The 18,221-nt window shown below is 46.7% G+C and overlaps 1 protein-coding gene across 1 annotated transcript in view; it reads left to right on the forward strand.

The window, feature by feature from the left end:
• The window catches only part of LOC115785040 (CASK interacting protein 2), a 62,206-nt gene that overhangs the window by 4,230 nt on the left and 39,755 nt on the right, over nucleotides 1–18,221 (forward strand). The window lies entirely within an intron of this gene.

The raw sequence follows: 18,221 nt of genomic DNA on the forward strand, positions 1-18,221 counted from the left end.
ACTGAAGCCAGATTAAAAAGTTTTTTCCATATCGACGCTTTAATATGTGAGAAAGCATTCAGCTGATTTGGACTGTTGGAAAGAAAATTCAGAGTCTTTTACACGAGAAGCTGCAAATCAATCTGAAACCTCCAGATCTGCAGAGGTCAGACATCCAATCGTCCGTCAGTCTGTATTAACCTTTCACAGAGCCGTGGGAGTGCACGTGTGGGCGCTGAAGCACCGAGATGAGCCGGCTCCAGATTTCTGGAAGGAAAATTAAACAACCTACAAAAACACGAGCCCTGTAGTTTGAGGAAGCCCACGCACGCCTCCTTAAATCCATCAGTAAGAGGTGCTGTATACACTCAGTGACATAAATAACCGAGGAGGCATCACACAGATGACAGTCAGCTGATCCGATGTCGAGCCGTCCTTCAGCTTTTTGCTAAATTTGCTGCTTCTCTGTTATCTTTTTTGAAATCTTCTTTAAATCGACACAAATGGTCTCAGAGGAAGACTTGACGAAATACGGAGACAGATTTTCTATTTTTGACTTTAAATGTGTTTTCTAAGCATTTGAGAAATGCTGTACATTTACGTTTCCCTCTAATTCCTTTCAAAATAAGAGTGTGGTATATTGTAAGATAAAGAGCCTTTAATTTTAGAGAGAAAACCCCAACAAGCAGATGATCCCTGTGAGCAGCACTCAGTGATGGTGGAGGAGAAGAACTCCTTTTTTACAGGAAGAAAGCACTGCATCAATTTTCATTGTTATGCAGATGATACTCAGCTTTATCTATCAATGAAGCCAGATGATGCCCATACATTAATTAAACTGCAGGAATGTCTTAAAGACATTAAGGACTGGATGACCTCTAATTTCCTGCTTCTAAATTCAGATCAAACTGAAGTTCTTGTACTCGGCCCCACAAATCTTAGAAACATGGTGTCTAACCAGATACTTACTCTGGATGGCATTACTTTGGCCTCCAGTAACACTGTGAGAAATCTTGGAGTCATGAAAAGCTCATTCATGCATTTATTACTTCTAGGCTGGACTATTGTAATTCATTATTATCAGGCTGTCCTAAAAGCTCCCTGAAAAGCCTTCAGCTGATCCAAAATGCTGCAGCTAGAGTACTGACAGGGACTAGAAAGAGAGAGCAGATTTCTCCCATATTGGCTTCTCTTCATTGGCTCCCTGTTAAATCTAGAATAGAATTTAAAATTCTTCTCCTCACATACAAGGTCTTGAATAATCAGGCCCCATCTTATCTCAAAGACCTCATAGGACCTCTGTCTCTCTTCCACAGTGTGTCTTTTGTCCTGTCTCTCCTCCCTCAGCAGATGACCCCCCCTCCCTGAGCCTGGTTCTGATGGAGGTTTCTTCCTGTTAAAAGGGAGTTTTTTTCCTTCCCACTGTCACCAAGTGCTGCTCATAGGGGGTCGTTTGGACTGTTGGGTTTTCTCTGTATTATTGTAGGGTCTTTACCCACAATACAAAGCACCTTGAGGGTACTGTCAGTAAAATTGAAGTGAATGCTGAAATCTTAAATATTTGCTGTCATGGACACTCTGCTCGATCTTTTGGGTGTTTTTCTGTCCTCTCAGGCTCGGCCCTTCATGGAGACAGCAGGAGATAATAATGTAAACAGTGTGTGTCTGACGGTGGGAGGGGGGGCAGAGATCTGTGAATGATGGGCCAGCCGACCCCCCCCCCAGCTCCCTCAGGGACTCCCTGCAGTCTGTCACATGACTCCCACCAATTGCTCTCCACCTCAGCACGCCCAATCCATCACCGCCCATGTTCCACCGCCACTCCTTAAACTATTGTTGCGGGGGGGGGTGTCAGATATTCAGTTGGCTGTTTTTCATATTCTGGGATGTGCAGCTGATTTCTGAGTGACCCAGACTCGTCCTCCTGACATCTGGTGCTCTGATATCGCCCGACTGTTATCACCCAAATCACAAGGAGCTCCCAGATGGTGGGCGGCCAGGATTAAGAGGAATTATAGCACCGGTTGGTGAGGGGGGGGGCAGCTCTGTTTATCTGATGCTGAAGAATCTGGTTCTCAAAGCCCTGATGTTTACAGTCAGCACGCTGTCTCTGCTCTGTTGGCTGAGATTAAACCTAAACTAATCCTATAAACTCGGTTTACAGGTCTGACATTAGTTTGATGTTTCTGTTTTCTCAGAGTGATGGAAACATAACAGGAAAACAGTTTTTAATTTCTTTTAATTGTAATTCAAGTGAAAAGAAACAAATAAGGAAAGTAAAGCTGTTTTCTGGACGGTGGCTCCGCTCAGTGTGACGAACTTTGAGGCTGTGCTGAGAGTGAGCCTCCTTTCTTACTGATTATCCAGCAAATGATGTGCAGACATAAAGCTGCAGCTGTGCAGCAGCGTCGTGCTGTCTGCTCTGAGTGAGCGAAGGAAAAAGGAAAGTTTCATGTTTTACAGCAGAAACCTGTTGACTTCACTTCAGGTGTTTTTTGTCACATAAATAAAAAACGAGACGGGTCGCGGTCCCTGTGGGATCTTAATGCGTCTTTGTAATAATGTGAAGTTATTGAGCCGGAGAGCATACGAGACTGAACTCTGGACAACTTCGGGCGTATCGGGCGGGGGTGTCCTCCACAGCCTCACAGGCAGCAGGAAATGGATCTCGACGTTATTGGAAATCCTCCGTTTGCGTGGATGCAGCAGCATCGCTGTGAATGTTTGGCTCGGACTCTGGCTCAGGGTGAGTCTGGCTGCCTCGGCTCAGCCGCAGGACCCACAGAATATTTGGCCCACAGCTGATGCTCTAAGTGCCAAAAGAAGCCCAGATTAGGGCCCGGCGCTCTCAGTGCAGAGTCTCAGGAAAAGATCTTTTTTTGTTGTGCAGCAGATTATTATTTTTCACCAGCAACCTTTTTCTAGAATGAATATCCTTCCTGCACATATACTCCACAGACTTTATTTTGCATTAGTGTTTTTATCTTTTCCACAGTTCCTTCCTGCTGAGCTGCTCCAGCGCCTGAGTTCCCCCCACAGAGGCGAGGACGTGATCTGATCTTAAATAAGAAACAGAATAAATTTTTTGTTGCCTGATGAAATCTTTACTTCTTTAGGCACTTCCTCCTGACTCTGACAGGATTTTAGACAAACGCGTGAAGGCCTCCTCGGCCCGCAGCATCCCTGTCGTGGACCGAGGTGTCCCACAGGAGGTGTTATCGGAGCCTCGTGAAGCTGTCACGTCTCTCTGAGAAAGGCCAAAACACAACTGCTGAGACGGAGAGTGGGGGGGCTCCACTAACACCCACTCTGTGTCTCTCGCTGTGGCTCTTTTATGTTTAATTCATGAGTTTGGGTTCAAACTCGGCTCAGCCAATCACGTTGAACGCTGCTGGCAGGACTCCCGTCCTGTTCTGGACCGTTTTCTCTCTCCTGCTCCCGATGCCGTCTCTGAAGTCTCAGAGCTTCTCGCTCTGCTTTCATGCTTCTGTCCTGGTCTCTGTGAACAGTTTCAGAGCTTTTTAAAAGCATTTGATCAACTTTTCTAACTCCCGTCTGCGCTGATGTGTCGAGGAGCTCGAGGCAGGAGTCGACTGAGGGAGGACGAAAGCTGTGAACCTTTGGAGTGAAAAAACTTCCACTTCTCACAGATTGAAACCAAAAATATCACCTTCATATAGACAGTTTTCCTCTTCATTTTATTCCTGCTCTCTTTGGTGCAAGTAGCAGAAAAATCAGCTGGAGATGGCACTGAAGCTGAGTTCAGACTGCACCATGCAGACCAGATTATGACTCAGTGTACGAGCTGGGAATGAAGAGGGGTCATTGTTTGTCATAATAGGCAAGAAGGAAGGGAGGGAGGAAGGAAAAGGCTAGGGAAGGAGGAAAGGTTGGAGGGAGTCTGTCATGGCTCTCAGCTGTGAAACAGAAAAACTTGATGGTTCTCCTAATCTCACAAATAACAGACAGATCTCAGGCACTCTGACCTCTGAATGGAAATCTTTGGGAAATTTTGGGAAAACTTCCATAATTCTCCAACCAGCCACCTCCAATCCAGCGCTGGCACCAGCAGAGCAAAGATTAAGCCTGCAATCCAAGATGGAGGAGTCAGTTTGTCCAATCACAGAGTGAGATCCAGTCTGCAGGAAGAGCAATAACTGAACCTTCAAAATAAGAGCGGGCTTATCATGCTCATCAAAATTAAAAATTGAAAATCTAAATTGAGTCATCAATTATTCTTGGGTGGTCCACCGCCTTTAAATCTGTGTGGGATCACAGGGCCGGAGCTAAATTGACCTGATTGCATCAAAGCTACACGTTCTTTTCTCCATCCATCTTCTTCTGCTGCTTGTCTATGTTTTGATTTCTCTGTAATGCTGAAAGCTTCTGTGTCTTCTTTGTTCGTTTCCTCTCTGTAACGACTTTTTACTGTCGAGCCTGCAGCTTCGTCCTGCAGGAGGCTTCAGATAGGACCGGGTTTTCACCAAAGCTTTGCAGACACAGACGCAGCTCTCACACCTCATCCTGATGATCCTTTGCTCGCTGCTCTGAATGAGTCGTGCCTCATATGAAACTGTGGATAATTCAGAGCTCGGCACCCTCGCACTGATCCGGGTTTCCCTCCTCCGAGCTGAAGGTCGGCACATGCAGGAGACTGTTTGCTCGGCCAGGCGCTCGAAGATGTTTGTTTCCTCCAAAGTGAGGGGTTAACGAGGGGGAATTTTTCACTCTCCTCCGGAGCGATTTGAGGGGAAGTGTTAAAAGCTTTCAGACAGTGCGTGAAATTTTTCATCTGTGTTTGAGCTGCTGTTGTTTGCCTGAAAAACAGGCCCATCGTACCTCTGAAAAGGGGAACAAAGCTCCTGTGTGCTGGGGCTGAGGGGCCCCTCAGGACCCCCGGCTGTCAGGGGTTTGAGTCCTAATGGGAAGAAGAGGGAGAAGAAACAGGGAGAGGCTTTACTGAGATTTTATTTGTCTTTATATTTATCTGTGAAGTGGGACTCGGACTGAAAGCCTCAGCAGGCTCGGTTTGTGGTTTCTGTGATTATTTAACATCGTCTGCATCACTGAGACAGCCTCAAACAGCAGCCAGGCTCTTACACTCACGGTTCTCCGGGGTGGGTACACCTGCCTGTCGGCCACACCGGGACATTTCCCAGCGTTTGAGGATCTCTTTTTCTCTGAATCATCAGCCTGACCAGCAGTTTTTGTGGCAAACACAATGAGCTGATGGACCTTTGAGAATCCACACAGCTGTGGGCCTCTCCCTGCAGTCTGCACACCAAACACAGTCTCAGGTAACGTGTACCTGCTGCACGACAGTCCTGAACTTGGAGGTCACCTGGTGACGTGGTCACTAAATAAAGAAGGTTCACAGGTGAATGCTGTCCAGAAGCAGGAGCTGAGCACTAGAAGCCTGTTCCACATTGCTGTGGGTCATGTTTGACTGCAGTGACTGTGAATGAAATGCATGTGTGTGATGTTTGAATGTAACGATTATATTTAAATATTTGGACTCACTCTGTGTCTCACTCTTATTAAAAGGTTAATTTTGAGCAAAGTAAATTTCAAAATTAGCACAACTTTAAAACTGCATTGAGACGGACTCGAACCTGTAACTCACAGTTATCCACAGTTATAACCTGGAGCAGTTTGAACATGAAGAACATGAATGTGAACACGAAGATACTTTCTGATTAAATATTCATTTGATTAACAGCACTGTTTTTTTTTCTGCATATTTTCTATCCACATCATGACGGCCCTGAACAACACACCGGGTCACTGATTTGTGATGGAGTCACATTTGCAGCCTGTGTTATTGTTTGTTTGTTTGTGTTATTGTTTGTTTGTTTGTGTTATTGTTTGTTTGTTTGTGTTATTGTTTGTGGGTGTGTCTGTGTAGTGATGAAAATAGACGCTGTGATGTTGAATCATTTGGCTGAATGGAAGCATGTGAATATAAAGTATAGCAGGACCTGATATCGAGCCTTGTGGTACACCACAGCATTTGTGAGCTGTTGATGATGAGTAGATACATGTGGTCCTTTCTGAAACATAAGGACATGATCATATCTCATTAATAAACTGCAGCTGGCCGTTTTAAATGACAGGATTGTGGATATCTGAGCTGTATGAGTGAGTGTGATTATGTACTGTTCGTCTGGCTGAAGAAGAGCAAAGCTGTGCTTTCTTTGTTGCCTTGTGGTTGTTTTGGGGATCCTCTGTAGCACGGCCGGCCACAAATATTCAGTTTTCAGCCCAAACTGCATCTGTTAGTCAGTGAAGCTCCTCCTCGTTTCCTACATTAAACTGTTGATGAGACACTTTAACTCCGAGGCCCGAACGCTGGACTCTTCCCTCTGAGAGTGTTTGGTCTCCTGGGACTGATCGCCTCCAAGTCTCTGTGGTTCTGTTCTGGACTAATTAACCCACACAGAGGTTTTAAATCCATTTTGGGTTGGCTCTGCCTCTGGGACGTCCGCTGAACTGCTGCTGAGCTGCTGCTGAGCTGCTGCTGAGCTGCTGCTGGCTCTGTGCTTCTCGCATAAACACCTTCTCCACAGTAATGAGACTGGTGTCTCCCATAATAACCTGCCTGTGAGCACGCTGGCAGCAGCGGGGCAGGAAGCTGTAATGGTTCTGTCTTCGCTTTTTATAGAGGCTCTGAAATGAAAACGAGACCATAATGAATTTAGTTTGAGGCTGCGTCCTGTGCGGCGGGATAATGGCTGCTGGAGCTTCTCTTTATTTGCTGTGTTATGTAACGGATGCTGCGCGCCGCGCTCTCAGCCCCGCTGGTTTTCTCTTTTGTGAGTTTCTTTATATCTGTGCAGCTCAGAGGTCACATGACTGAAGGACGTCGAGGTGACGAGGCACAGACGTGACTCTGTGCTGGAAATAACGCTGCACACACGTTTTCGAGTGTTTCACGTCCTCTCGGCCTCAGCGCGGTGGACACGCGTCGTGGAGGCTCTCTGAGGTCGCTGCATTTCTGCAGCCTTTGAGGGAGAAGTACGGTGGCCCTGAGGTGCAAAAAGGGTCATTCCATATTAAAAAGAGACCTTTGGTGTGCTTGTTCTGAGCAGCCACCTACCCCACATGCTCACGTGAGCCTTAAAGTTTACCCAGAATGCCAGATTTAGTCTTTGGACTGTGACTCTTGGATTGGTGTAAAATGGATTTGGCTGCTGTCGATAAGGATTAACCCCCTCCACACGTGTTCAGTTTGTAGGAGCTGGAACTGAACAGTCTGTGTGTCAGCAAGACAAACACAGCACAAATCTTAGAATTAAAGCTAAACTGGAGAGAAAACGAGGCCACTCAGAGGGGCACGTCTTCATGAGGGTCAGTGGCTTATTTTGCAATTTTAAACGAGTTTTTATTCCATTTAGTTTCTTTTATTCTTGCATCTATGGCTCCTGTCAATAAAAAGGACCATTCAGTTACCCGTTCTGCTCATGCACAGCTGCATCTCTCTGCATCTATCTGGAGTGGTGGCCTAGGGGAGAAGAAGAGGGTTCATCACTGAGAGGACCCTGGTTCAAATCCTCGGGCTGGCATCACTGTGGGTCCCTGAGCAAGCCCACCCCCCCCAGGTTGCTCCCCGGGCGCCCTTTGGCTGCCCCCTGCTCCATGCTGTGCTGTGTGTACTACATACTCCATGTGTGTGATGGGTTAAATGCAGAGAATGAATTTCACTGCATGTATATGTATGTGACAAATAAAGCTCTTTCTTCTTTCTTCTTCTTCTTGGACTCTGGCAGAGCAGCTTTGCATGATTCACAGCTCAAAATAATCCTCCCGTATCTGCTCCTTGGCCTCGGTGCAGCCCCTCAGCTCATCCTCTCTTTAAACAAATGCTGTTTTGGCTCCTCCCACTCTGAGGGCTCTCCATTTACCATAACCTGGATGACTGAGCACCCACACAGACACATCAGGAAGTGAGTGTGGGTGTGTGAGTCATTGTTTCCACACGTCTTCATTCCTGAAGGTCAGTTTTCAGTGATCAAAAACAAACAAAAATAGCCTGGCTGTTTTAGCTCCGCCCCCGTCAGCTCCTCTTGCACTATTAATACTATTGTACTCTTATATAGTCAGCTCAGCAGAGAAGCCCCACCCACATGCTCTTTAAACCCTCTGTTTACAAGGGGCAGCCAATCAGAAGAAAGGGGAGGAGCTGGAATATCTTTTTACAGACAGTATAATGTAAAGCAGGATTATTTTTGAGGTGTGAATCATGCAAAGCTTCTCTGATAGAGTCCAAGAGCAGAAATATGAAGTAGAGCGAATTCCACCTCAGAGGAGCCGCAAACACAGAAGCTACAAATGTGGGATTCACGCCGGTACAAAGGCTCGCCCTGAGGAATGCGTCCTGCAAAGAGCAGCCCCCACCTGATCACTTCCTGGTTCTTCCTCAGAGTTCAAACTGTGGACTCTTTGAGCACAGCTCTCATTTTCTGCTGTTAGGGCGACTGAGCTGCCTCTGACTTTGTTTGAGGAACCTTTGTCACCGCTGAGCATGAGAGGAATTCACTGCACTCTAATTTAGGTCAGAGTTGTGGTAAGATGCTAAAACGGGGCTTTATGTTTCCTCAGAAACGCTGGCCTGTGCTCGTCTGTCCAGATCTGCTCGCTCCGACACTTTCAGAGTGATGAAAGCCTCAGAGAAGAGCGCGGTTTGAGGCCGGCAGCGCAGCGTGACGCCCCGCTCACAGCTGTGAACTCCGAGCTCCGAGTTTTACTCAGTTTTCTGTTTCTCCACCCCCCACCCCACCCCCACCCCCACCCCCATGCTGTATCTGTGCCAGCTATTGTCCGAGCACCGGAGCGCGTCTGAATGCAGAGGGGAGAATAGAGGCGGTGATGTCACGGCGTTGGTATGTGAAGCCCACGGCAGCACCTTGGATCTCCTCTCTCTGAGGCTGGAATCTGACTCCGGTGAAAAGCAGCGTGCTCAGCCAGCAGACTCGCTGCTCTTTCCCAGCGAGGCTTTCAGGCCTCTGCAAACAGGATGGAGAGGAGGCGCTGCTCTCTCACCTTCAGTCATGCTAACTCTGAGCTGTTCTTTGGTGAAACGTTGGCTGAGTGTTTACGGCTCATCAGCAGGGCTGGAACTGAAGCTTGGACTGTTTACTGAGCTTTGCATTTCAGGTTAATAATAAATATCTACTGTGTCAGCATGTGTGTGTGTTCATGAGTGTGATATAAGCTAAAGACGTCATCAGAATATTGTGTTCTGGTAGCTCATGTCTGTAGTCGTCTGTGGCGTTCAGTGCAGTCAGTTACAAAGTTACAGCATCCACTGACTCCTGTTCACGTCTGTATGATATAAAAATGGATTAGCTGAAGATTACATAAGATGTGTTCTGCAGTGTTCACCTGGGCGCAGGTGAGCATCAGGCTTTCGTTCACCTCGTTATTCCTAATCAGCGACTTCTCGTACCTCTGAAACTGGCTTCCTGTCCAGGTGATGATTATGATCATATCTGCATCTCCATGTTGATTTTTCACCTACTCAAATAAAACGAGAGAAAAACTGTAAGACCAAAATTCACATTAGAGACTTGATTCAGTGTAAAGAGGCTGAACCTGCCCCTGATGGAGGTGAAGGGTCACTCAGTCCAGCCTCATAATATTCCAGACTGAGCTGGACTTCATTCAGATATTAAACATGAAGCCTGCCGCTGTCACTTTATCTCTGCTCTCTAAGTGCAGGCGTGCTCTGCTGCACCCACACTGACCGACAAGCAGGCGCACCCGGTCACATGTCACCGGTGGAGAGGTGGTGGTGGAGGAGGAGGAGGAGGGGCTGCTGTGGCTGTCCAGATCGAAGGAGGTTTTCCAGGGAGGAAAGAGGAATGGGCGTGGAGCTGAGCTCACATCCCTGAACAATATGTGTGGAGCACTGAGGCTTTTCTTTGAGGTTCGGAGAGGAAGAGGAACACATAACACACCCCACCCTGATCCACTTCACTGGGAAAACAATACTTAAAGGATAGCCTGCTTCTGTCGGTCAAGGCTGAAATAAACAGTTCTAAGATATGATTCACAAAGCTTGAAAAAGGAAGTTTTCCCAGTTAAGCTTAAAGGGCCAGCAGATATATTCAGTCCTGCACGCTCCCTGTTTACCAGTACATGCTAACAAAACTGTGAGGGTGCTTTTAGTACTCCTTAGCTGCAGTATTGATGTTGTAGCATCAATGTTGGGACAGAGAATATGAAATATTACAGAGTACTCGATACTTTTCTTCAAAGTAATGCAGTATGTTAGTTACTTTCTCCAGAAAGTAACTAAGTAACATAATTACTTTCTCATAATTACCAGATACAAACCTGAGGCTACACACATCCACACAGAGCTCCTGATGAGGACACACAAACATCAGTCTTCAGTTTTTATGAGGTGATCCTGCTGCACCTGAACAGGTACGCACGGAGGCCGACTGCTCATCACTGCCTGAAGGTCAGGCTGCTGGGCTGGGGTCATTCAGGTCTCCAGTCTGTTCATTTCCACATGTATGAGAATGGTTTGATGAGACATGAGCTAATTAGATAGTAGTGATTGATTGAATAAATCAGTCAGTAAACATCTGGAGCTTCACAGATGCTCCACAGAAAATCATTCAGTTTGAGATCGATTATCTGAACAGAAGTGGATGTTTTCCTTTCAGCCTGTTGGCTGATGTCCGCTGTGTGTAAAGCCTGCAGGCGCTAATTAAGCTGTTCTTATGAGAACAGTTTGGAGGGAAGAGTTGTGCTCCGGCAGGTCCGACCCATCCGTTCATCAGCAGCTTCCAGCCTCCCGGGAACTCTGCGGTTTGAGTCGAAACGTGCCGTCCGCTCGGACAGCGAGTGTGTCATTAACAAGCTGCTGCTGTCGTGTGGATATTTACCGCCGGTTTGGTGCGTCGCACACACCGTTAGCTCCATCAGGGTGTTTGTATCCACGCCAGCTGTCGGGCGCTCTGAAGGCTCCTGCTCAGCGTTTCCACAGCACTGTGTGAAAGAGGCAGCTGTCAGCAGCTTCCAGCTGCACCAACACTCAGGAAACCATCTCAGAGTCCTCATCAGGCTCTGTTGACTCTGGCTTCTTGGCAAATAGCAACTAAACACGCTTCAAACCACTCAGGGTGGAAAACATCGAAGGTCGGGAGCCTGCAGACGATCATAAATCCAGAACCTTTGATTTGTTCTGTTTCACACAGCTCTCATCAGGAAAACTCAGCATTTCTTCAACAGCTTAATTCTGAGTTTTGTTCTCATCAGTGTCGTTTTCCATTTTAAGATACCAAAACACCATGAGACAGGAAACTGCAGTTTCTTCCTGTTTCTGCTCTCAGTGCGGAGGATACCTGATGAACTCCAGAAATGCTTTCAGGCTTTTAGGCTCTTCAGTCTAAAAGGATGGATGTGGTTAAACTGGAGCTCAGGACCATCGTCGTTCTTATACATTAGTCTTTAAAGTCTTATTTTACAGCCTGAGTTTGTACTTAAAATGACAGGAGCTGAACTGTGATTGGTCGGGAAACATATCGAGGACATAAATGTGATATTTACACCCCACTGGTGAAACAAAGCCAGAAAATCAACAATGTTCCAGCTTCACTGGTTACCTATGAAACGGGATTTGGACTCGTCAGAGTGAAGCATTAAAATCTTTGCTCTCAGCTCAGCCATCAGCTGGCGGCCACACAGAAGATGAAGAGGCTGAAGCAGACAGAAAATCAAAGATCTCAATGATTTTTAGTCTCCACCACCTGCTGGAAAACAGGAAGAACTCTTTGGACCTTTCCAATCAGTACCTACACCTAGTTATGCATGATTTATACTCTATGTAGCCCCTGGAACATATCCTTTATACCTGTGCCAGGTGTGCCTGCGCTGCTGAAACACTAGTTGATGGAGTTTCTCTCTTCAAGTTGACTCATTGTCTTTGGTTTGGAAACCTGGCTGGAGAAGAAGGAGGAACGGAAGGAGGAACCAACAGAGGTGGCAAAAGTACTGACATTCTGTACTTAAGTAGAAGTACAAGTACTTATGTTAAAAAATACTTTAGTAAAAGTCGAAGTACTGGTTCAACTTCTGTACTTAAGTAAAGTAAAAAAGTACAGGCTCTGAAATGTACTCAAAGTAAGAAAGTAAAGTAGTTCTTTGGAGGACGTTTCCTACCTGCTATTTTTGTGTAAAACTAACCGAACCTCGTTATATATTATTGTAATAATATAAAATAATATTACATGAGAATGCAAACATTATTCCAATCTAAATTTTAATCCTAATGAATGCTCTCAGCTTGAATCTGTTATGTAGGACACAAACTGAAGGGAATTTAAACACAGCTCTGTTCTCTGTGTCCTCCATAGTAGAGGGTGACTGTGCCTCCACCTAAACACCAACATGAGGATACTCAGGGGTTACAGTGGGATTCAGAAGGTGGAGGAACCCTAAGATCAGCTGTAGTGGCTCTGCATGGGGAGAAGAACCACAGCTTTCTATTGTAGCTGCAATAAATGATGTTGGTGTGCAGGCTGTGATCAGCTGACCTGCTGCTGCTGCTCTGAGGTTTACTGCTCTGTGTGGATGAACTGAACTCACAAAGATGTAACCCAGTATTTCACAGCTCTCTGAGCTGATCTCCATCCCCTACACTGACAGCATACAGGCTGTAGAAATGTTGGATTCAGTGAATGAATCTCAGCATCAGCAGCTTTGATTCAAACTCATCTCTGCTGCACTGATGTAACCTGTAACTCTGACCATGAACACAAACACTGTGCTCCAGTCCAACACAGAGCTTTACTGTAAATACAGTACAACAAGCTAACCTGTTTATCACACACTAAACTGCAGTATTTTCATAGAATCTTTGAATTACACAAAGTCAGCATACTTCAGTTTATTTTCCAGTCCTTACCTTTAAATCTAACCTCTCTTCTTCCTCTCCTTCCTCTTTCTCCATCTCTGAGTGAACTTCTCTCTCTTTGCTCTCCCTGAAATACAGCAGCTCTTCTTTTAGCTAGCTGTGTAACAAACTGCACACACTTTGTGTGTTTGCTGATATTTGTTGAGCATTTAGAAACGTTGCATTTACCTGCCACACGTTACTCCCTTCATGCTCGCTCCTCTTCAGTAGCGCTAGCTAAGCTGTTTATGTGCCGCAGCGCAACTTACGGACTCGGTCCGGCCCGCTGTGACCCCTGATTATAGCGCTATAAATGAGACATTAATTATATGGGTTTGTGTATTTAATCCCTTTGTACGAGATAAGCCCCGATGATGGAGGATACGCAGTACGATTGTCTCTTATGTGTTATTATTCCTCCGTTTAGGCTCAGATCATTTGATGTTTGAAGGCGCACTGACCGGAAATGCAAACTTCTTCTGACGTGTTAAAAAGTAACGAGTCTGTTTGAAAATGTAAGAAGTAGAAAGTACAGATACTTGTGTTAAAATGTAGGGAGTAAAAGTAAAAAGTAGTCAGAAAAATAAATACTTAAGTAAAGTACAGATACCTGAAAAATCTACTTAAGTACAGTAACGAAGTATTTGTACTTCGTTACTTCCCACCTCTGGGAACCAATGATGCTGAACAGTGAGTCAGTTGTTGAAGGCTGCGTCGGTGCGACATGCATTTGTAGGGAGGCTCAGAGGAGGTCAGGATGGAGGCTCTCAGACGGGTTGGTGGTTATGACGTATCTGTAGATTTAATGCAGAAGCACGAATCCCCACTTATGTCCCTGAACCTTGGTCTTGGTTTGGGTCAGAGGTGTCTGTGAGGACGACTGTAAGTGTGTTGAAAGCCTGCTGCAGTGCAGCGTCTCAGATATTTTAGCAGTGGATTAGTAACTTATTAAAATGGGTCGATGATTTATTAGACAGGAAGTAAACCGTTCTTGTAGTCACCTTGTTGAAATGTGTGGGCGTAAAAACCTGACCCACCTTGACAGGTACCACACCGTCATGGCCGGAGGACTCGGACAGTGAGACCGGTGAGGTCTCAGGAAGGGTGACCGGGACCGGCAGGGATTGGGTGCATGTCCTGGAGTGAGTCTGATCCTGGTGGCTCCCCCTCCTTTCCTGGACCTCATTATTTCATCTGTTTATGAAGGTCAAACACCAAAAACTGGGTTTGGCCCTCTGAATCCCTGAATGGTAAAAATCTCACCGGCCTCTTCAGCCAACACATTTTCCCACCTATTTATGATCATAGGTGGGATCTGCCAGGAGGTCAGAATTCCAGGTAAACTCTTCTTCAGAGCTTTTTTCTCATTTGGTGAGGAGGACGAGATCTGCAGGCGACGTGGCTGAAACAAAGACAGACGCTTCTGAGCCTTTTCAGGCTTCTAAAGCTGACTTGACAGTCTGCATGACTTTTAATCAGGCTCCATATCTGCTGTCTGATAAACCTCCATCATAGCCGACCATCTCTCCCTCTCTGCTTCCAGCCTGGATTAAACACGGAGCGCCGTGGCAGCAGTCTTTCCCATCAGTTGTCCTGAGGCTCTGCAGCAGTCCTGCCTGGAGGACCAGGACTGACCCGGGCCTCTGTGGATGTAAAACTCTGCCTGCCCGTGTTTTAGTTTTCAGATCTCCCCTCATGAAAAAGGTCACATGAAACATAAACACTGAGTTCAAACTGCTCAGAAATACCTGAAAACTGTGACGCTGCCTTTCCTGATCAGATAATTATCCACTGGCATGTTGTTGTTCTCTCCAAAGTCACGCTCCAGTTTCTGAGTTTCCCTCGATCAGGATGCTTCGGTTTTGAAGCTGATCGATTAACGTTCTCGGACAGATGTTCTGAAACGCTGACACGTGCAGAGGTTATTGTGTTTTCTGCACTGCAGGCCTCTCTCCTCCCTCCTGCTGCACTTCTTCGTCTCACCTCTCCTTCATTCTCAGGTTTAAACTCTTTCATCTGCACGTGACTTTCACGTTTGGACCTCAGATCAGGGTCCTCCTTCCTTTTTACCCGCCCTCCACATCGGTCAGCGTGACTGATGGGCCTTGTTTCAGCCTGCAGACGATGGTTGCAGTGCCTCACAGCCATGTGATGGTCTGTGTGGTCCTCATAAATCTGAGGTTCCTCTGAGTCTGCTTGTGGAACCTTTCCTTTACCCTGGTGAAGAGTTCTCGAATTATTAGAAAACACTGTTGTGTATAAAGCGGGAGTCTGTGTGCGGTGGACATTATACTGAAAACCTCTCCACCTGCTGTCAGACAGGAAGTGAAGCCATCACTCTTCACCAGCATCACAAAACAGACACAGAACCGCATCTCAACACTTGGATTTGGTGATGACAGAAACGTACTCTTTGTAAGAAGCTTAGTTTATACGATGACCCAGTATATGTATATTTGTAAACGACTTCAAACTTCACACTGAGCTCTAATGTGACTTTAAATTTTCCTCGTTGAGCTCCGGAAATCGTCTTTAATGGGATTTCGTGCCGACACCACGTGTTCTGCCCGCCCTGAGAAGGAGCGTGGAGGCTTTGTGTTTGGTTTGAATCTCAGACTCTGTCAGGGGTGACGGATCGCCCGGACGCTCTGAGCCGTGAGACCCGGCGGGCTCTCTGCGCGATCCTCGGTACGAGCTGTGAAGTTTCCGTCTGAGGAGGAAACCAGAGCGGAGTCCTGTGGATGTAAAAGCTGGAGGATGTTTGGTTTGGACTCACAGAGCTTTATTGAGTCCATGCAGCCTGCTTCTGAAGCAGGTCTGAAATTCAGGATCGGGTTCAAATTAAATGACATTTATTTTTTATTTTTTGTTAAGTTTTTAACATGTGAGAACTTCCTTTTTCCTTCAAAATAAAAGACATACTCTCTTCCTGAGTTAAACCTAAACTCACAGCCTATATAAATGAACTGCAGGTTTTTGCACCCTTCTTTTGTCTTTTGCTTTTGCTCAAAAGTGTGTGTGTGTTCAGTGTCCAGACCCTCAGGTTGAACCCTGCGTGCCGTTGAGAAGATGTTTTATTGTGTGCTGCACCGTGTGAGCAGCAGGAATACTGTTTGCATTCCCGCTGAGCCTGCAGAGCGTTGGTGTTCAGGTCGAGTGGTTGAGGCGCGTCTTATCAGCTCTGCTGCGAGCGTGACGTCGCTGTTATCGGACGGCTGATAGTCGTGGCTCCAGCTGATCCTGCAGAGAGGCTCAGCGCGCAGTGAACGCCTCACGATGAGACGGGCTCTTTGTTCTGGGCTGTGAGACTAAAAGTCATGAAAAATTTATTAGAATTAGAAAAATAGGCTGCTGTGGTCTGCTGAGCGGGGGGGGGGGGGGGGGGGGGGGGGGGGGGGGGGGGGGGGGGGGGGGGGGTTGTGGCTCTGTCTCCAGCCTTGGTGGTGGGGGTTCTCATATATTGCTCCCCTCCCACTGAGAGTACACCTTGGCTGGATCAGTGGAGAACATCTGGTTTATTCTCCTGTCTTCTGTCTCGTCGGGGGTTAGCCGAGGCTGAGAGCCTCTGATTGGCTGTCTCTAAGGCCTCAGGTGTGGACAGCTTGTTGCAACTCTTTCTTCATCACAGCTTTCTGCAGCTCTGATAGCTGCTGATTCCCTCCATGCTGCCTTGACCTTAGCCTCTAGTCTCCTCCTCCATGGAGGGTCCTGCTCCTTGTGGCTGTTCACCTCATAGCCAAGCATCTCCAGGACCCCTGCTGTGGAGTAGATCAGCTGCTGCTTTCAGTCGCAGCAGAGATTACATGGATAGACTCTCAGAGGGTTTGGACTCTGTATTTAAAACATTTTCACTGCTTCACCTGCTGACAGGAAGTGAAGGTGTTCCTCTCCAGCAGACTCAAGCTGAAACTTTTAAACATATGCACTGAAATATTCTTTAAAAGCTGTAAAATCACCTCTGTGAACTCCTTAATGGGAGCATTACATTTATACGTTAATCAGATTATTTCTGCAGGGTGCAGTTTGGCTTTGTTAGCATTAAACTGCTGTGCTAACGTTGGTGTTTTTGTTCAGCAGCAGGTGTGTTACCTCCTCACTGACCTGCAGACTGCAGCGCAGATTTGGAGGTGGGGAGTCAGTGTGAGAGGAGGGTGCACAAAGTGAGAGGAAGTTTGGTGATGTTGTTGTTTGCTGCTGCGTCCCGCCCTGTGGAACAATAGTGCTGGGACAGGAAGTGCAGAAGGGCCCGACTCCCAGTCCCGGCTTTGTCCCCGAGAGCCGAACACAACCCCCCCCCCCCTTCCTCCCACACGAGTCATGGTCAGGTTACAGCCCAACGCCTCTGCAACACACACACACACACTCTTTCATGCTTTAAAATGTGCTGCTCTCACTCTCAGGCTCATAAAGAGCACAGGTGCACTGATCCAGGATCAGAGCCAGTCACAGGTGTGTTATTCAAATATTTTAGACTTTATTGCATTCTGAAGAAGAACAACCTGCTCAAAACAACAAAAAATAATGAAATTTCAAACAGTTAGAATGATATTAATAATTTAACCTCAGGTGGCTCTGAGACCGTGTTTTATTCTGAAAGGGCAGAGCTGATGGCGCTCGTCGCTTCCTTCCCGATTTCTATGAGTCACAGCAAATTAAAGGCTAATTATTTTTTGTTTGAATCAAACTGAGTGCACAGTTGAAATGTGATGACAGGAACAAGTTTAGACCAAAACTCGGCGACCTCCTTCCTCTGTGAACCAAAGCAGTGAAAATGAGCTGAAACTCACCATTAATTCAGTACTCGGCATCATAAATGTGTCGGCTACAGCAGCTGGTCGTTACATTCATACAGCAGAATCTCTTTATTGACAAAGATCCAGCAGACAGACAGCAGACTGTTATTCTTTAATATCTAACATCTGCACCCCGTGTTTGTCTAAAGCTGAAGATCAGACCAGTCTGTGATCGTGGCCCAGTTCAGCTCCCAGTCCAGCCTTTGGGGAGGCTCTCTGTCCCCCCCCCATGTCCTCATCCCTCCAGAGCTCAGATAAGATGTAAGAGAGTCTTCATCTTCACTGCAGCGTCCTCTGTCAGCAGATAAGAGGCAGACATGTCCCACTCCTGCTTTGGACAAACACTCACACAGCTTCCTGTGTTCCTGTGCAGCCTCTCTGAGGGCCGAGAGGAGGGACGAAGGGGTGCTGACTGGTGCCCATGTTTCCCTCAGAGAGTGTTCAAACAGCCCAGCTTCATCAAACACAGCCACTGTCTGAGCAGCTCTATCAAACAGGGACTGAGGGGGGGCACCGAGGCCACACGCTCACTAACAGGAAATGAG

Source organism: Archocentrus centrarchus, chromosome 8 (genome assembly GCF_007364275.1).
Source record: "Archocentrus centrarchus isolate MPI-CPG fArcCen1 chromosome 8, fArcCen1, whole genome shotgun sequence".
Lineage (NCBI taxonomy): Eukaryota > Metazoa > Chordata > Actinopteri > Cichliformes > Cichlidae > Archocentrus > Archocentrus centrarchus.